Source organism: Gossypium arboreum, chromosome 8 (genome assembly GCF_025698485.1).
Source record: "Gossypium arboreum isolate Shixiya-1 chromosome 8, ASM2569848v2, whole genome shotgun sequence".
Taxonomy (NCBI): Eukaryota; Viridiplantae; Streptophyta; class Magnoliopsida; order Malvales; family Malvaceae; genus Gossypium; species Gossypium arboreum.
In genome coordinates this window covers 34467749-34472264 of record NC_069077.1, presented here as the reverse complement: position 1 = coordinate 34472264, position 4516 = coordinate 34467749, and the positions used below count along the sequence as shown (strand labels likewise).

General features: G+C 36.1%; 1 non-coding gene across 1 annotated transcript; it reads left to right on the top strand.

Moving 5' to 3' along the window:
• The first annotated feature begins 3755 nt into the window (after positions 1 to 3755).
• Positions 3756 to 3861, top strand: LOC128279693 (small nucleolar RNA R71). Its single transcript, XR_008269891.1, has one exon. It is a non-coding gene; the product is annotated as a small nucleolar RNA R71 (small nucleolar RNA).
• Positions 3862 to 4516: the final 655 nt, after the last annotated feature.

Genomic DNA, 4516 nt, shown 5'->3' with positions numbered 1-4516 from the left:
TGGGGCATTTCATCACGTTTATAAATATTACCTATTCGTTGGCATTTATCGCAAGTAGCAACATACTTGTTGGCGTCTTTTAATAGTGTGGGCCAGTAAAAACCTGATTCGAGTGTTTTATGTGCAGCCCTGGTTCCATTATAATGTCCCTCAGTCGGTCTTGAGTGACAATGCTCTAAAATTTTAATCGCTTCTGTCTTTGTAACGTATCTTCAAATTACTTGATCTGCACATATACGAAAAAGAAAAGGTTATTCCCAAAAATAGTTTTTCACATCAGTGAAGAATCGCTTCTTTAGCTGATGTGCCAACACTTTTGGTATAATGTTAGTGCCTAAATAATTCGCAATGTATGCAAACCAAGGTTCCTCATAGTCAGAGATAGCAAAAAGTTGTTCTTCAGGGAATGAGTCATTTATCTCTTGTTCGTTCAGTTCATTGAGATGTGGGTTTTCTAATCTGGATAGATGATCTGCTGCAAGATTTTCTACTCCTTTCTTATCTTGAATTTCTAAATCGAATTCCTACAACAATAAAATCCATCTTATTAGTCGAGGTTTTGCATCTGTTTTAGTAAGGAGGTATCGAAGAGCTAAATAATCAGTGTAAACGAAAACTTTAGATAATATTAAATATGGTCTAAATTTATTGAATGCAAAAACCACATCAAACAATTCTTTCTTAGTCGTCATATAGTTTTCTTACGCAGCTGTCAATGTTTTGCTAGCATAATAAATCGGTTGAAAGTGCTTGTCTTTCTGCTATCCAAGAACCGCTCCTACTGCAAAATCACTCGCATCACACATTAGTTCAAAAGGTAAATTCCAATTAGGTGCAACTATAATCGGAGCGTTAATGAATTTATCCTTAAGAGTATTGAACGCTTCTAAACAATTCTGACTAAAATTAAAAGGTACGTCTTTCTCTAGCAAATTCGTTAAAGGCTTTAGCTATTTTAGAAAAGTCTTTAATAAATCTTCTATAAAATCCAGCATGCCCTAAAAAACTACGAATAGCCTTAACTGAATTAGGGGGAGGTAGTTTCTCAATTGTTTCAACTTTTGCTTTATCAACCTCGATTCCCTTGCTAGAAATTTTATGGCCTAACACAATTCCTTCACAAATCAGGAAGTGACATTTTTCTCAATTCAGTACAAGATTTGTTTCCTCACATCTAATTAAAACTCATTTTAAATTTTTAAGGAAAAGATGGAAAGAGTTACCGAATACTGAGAAGTCATCCAAAAATACCTCCACAATGTCTTCCACGAGTTCATAAAAAATGGCCAACATGCATCGCTAAAAAGTAGCAGGAGCATTACATAATCCAAAAGGCATTCATTGATAAGCAAACATACCGTATGGACATGTAACTGTCGTTTTCTCTTGGTCTTCAGGAGCTATTGGGATTTGGAAATAACCTGAGAATCCATCTAGGAAGCAATAATACATATGTCTAGATAATCTTTCTAACATCTGATCAATGAATGGTAAAGAAAAATGATATTTTCTTGTAGCATCGTTCAATTTCCTATAGTCAATACAGACTCTCCATCCCGTGACTGTTCATGTTGGAATTAATTTGTTCTTCTTATTGGCCACGATAATCATGCCTCCTTTCTTAGGAATAACCTGCACAAGACTCACCAAAGAACTGTCAAAAATAGGATAAATAATTCCAGTATCTAGAAGTTTAATTACCTCACCTTTTACGACTTCTTTCATGTTAGGATTCAACCGTCTTTGAGCTTGCACATAGGGTTTGAATTCATCTTCCATTAAAATTTTATGTGTGCAAAAAGAAGGGTTAATCCCTCTTATGTCAGAAATCTTCCAAGTTATGGCTCTTTTATGCTCATTTAATACTTTGAGTAACTCGTCTTTTTTTGGTTGGCTGTAAATCTGAAGCAATAATTACTGGTAATGTGGAATTATCTCCAATAAACTTGTATTCTAAGTGATCTAGTAATTGCTTTAATTCCAATTTAGGCGGTTCTTCAACATAGGGTTTTAATTTTAATTCATTGTTGACCTCAACACCCTCGTAGCTCTTCTGTCTCAGTGAAGGCTCATTGGAATTTAGTTCATCTTTTATCTTACCTATCTCAGAGTCATCATCATTTACCTCCTCTCCTTGGGTAAGACACAATTCCAATGTATCCTTATGTACAATTTCCTGTAAAGAGTCTTGAGTTGCATGATCAATAGATGTCAATAAAATAACATGAGTCATCTGTTCCCTAGAAAATCTCATGGCATCATAAATTTTAAAAATAATCTCTTCGTCACCTACTTTAAGCACAAGTTTGCCATCACCCACATCAATAACAGCCCTAGCAGTGGCTAAAAATGAACGACCTAAAATTAAAGGCACCTCAACATCCTCATCCATGTCAAGCACAACAAAATCAACAGGGAATATAAATTTATCTACTTTTACAAGTACGTCCTCTATAATACCCCTAGGATACTTAACAGATCTATCAGCTAGTTCAATCCTCATCCTAGTGGGTTTCAGTTCCCCAAGACCAAGTTGCTTGAATATTTTATATGGCATCAAATTAATGCTAGTGCCTAAATCAGCTAGTGCCTTCTCAACATTCAAACTACCAATTAAGTAGGGAATCGTAAAACTTCTTGGATCTTTCAGTTTGGTTGGCAGTTTATTTTGGAGTATGGCCAAGCATTTCTCGTTGAGTTCCACTGTAGACAAGTCTTCAAACTTCCTTTTATTTGTTAGAAGCTCCTTTAAAAATTTTGCATATGTAGGCATCTGCGAGATAGCTTCAACAAAAGGCAAATTAATATGTAATTGTTTAAAAAGTTCAAGAAATTTACCGAATTGTGCATTCATGCGGTCTTTCTTCAACTTTGCTGGGTATGGGATTGGTGGTTTATATTTCCTTAACACTAGTTTTTCATTGTTTTTGGGTTCTTCCTCCTCATCTTCTTTTCTATCAGGTTCTAGTTGCAGCTTCTTTTCAGATTCAGCTAACACCTTCCCACTCCTTAATGTAACTGCTTTCACATGCTCTTTTGGATTGGGTTCGGTATTACTAGGTAAGCTTCCTGGTGGTCTCTCTGAAATCATCTTAGCCAGCTATCCTATTTGATTCTCGAGCCCTTAAATTGATGCTTGATGATTTTTAAGTGCAGTTTCAGTATTCTAAAAACGAGTCTCCGCTACTGAGATTAATTTTGTTATCATCTCTTCAAGGTTCGACTTTTTCTCTAGCTGGTAAGGTTGTTGTTGGAAGCTTGGAAGGGGTGGTGGCCTTTGATTTCCTTAGCCTCTCCATGAGAAATTTGGGTGGTTCCTCCAACCTGCATTGTAAGTGTTCCTATAAGGATTATTTTGAGGCTGAGGATTATTACCCATATAGTTCAATTGCTCGTTCTCCATGTTAGGACTATAGGGTGGATATTCTGAATTGTTTAATCCACCTCCACTTGCATTGCACTGCATTACTAGATATACCTGCATAGAACCAAGTAAACCATTAATTTTTCTATTCAAAAGTTCTACCTGATTGGAAAGCATAGCAACCAAATCGACGTTAAAAACGCCGACTGCTTTTATCGGCTTTGTCCTTATGACTTGCCACTGATAATTATTCAGTGACATCTCTTTTATGAACTCATAAGCCTCTTCAACTGTTTTGTTATTGATAGTTCCACAAGTAGCTGCGTCGATCATTTGTCTAGTCGATGGATTTAACCCATTGTGGAAAGTTTGAACTTGTAGCCAAAGGGGTGATCCATGGTAAGGGTACCTTCTCAATAGATCTTTGTATCACTCCCATGCATCATAAAGTGTTTCTAAATCCATCTGCACAAAAGAAGAGATATCATTCCGTAATTTAGCTGTTTTAGCCGGCAGAAAATATTTAAGCAAGAATTTTTCGATCATTTGTTCCCAATTGGCGATTAACCCTCGAGGTAACGAGTTTAACCACTATTTAGCTTTGTTCCTTAATGAGAATGGAAACAACCGAAGGCGAATGTCATCGTCAGAAATGCCATTGATCTTAAAAGTGTCGCCGAATTCCAGAAAATTTGCTAAATAAGTGTTTGGATCTTCGTCCTGTAAACCATCAAACTGAACAAACTGTTGTATCATTTGAATCGTGTTAGGTTTCAATTCAAAATTATTTGCAGCAATAGCAGGCCTAACTATACTCGATTCAGTTCCTGTTAAAGTAGGTTTAGCATAATCATACATAGTACGAGGAGCAGGATTCTGATTTACTGGATTTGTAGCAACCACAGGAGGTAGCGAATTATTCTGATTTTCAGCCATCTCCTCCGTTGTGGTGTGAATATCGGCCTCTTACCCTTCCTCTATGTATTATAGGCTTCGCCTTATTTCTCTTCATTTTCTGCGAGCTGTGCTTTCGATCTCACTGTCGAAAAGTAGAGGTCTTGACAGGTTTCTTCTACTCATAAACTATAAAAACCTGCCAAAAGTAAATAAAAGAAAATTTAGTAATATAAGCAAAATTAAAAATAGAATTAA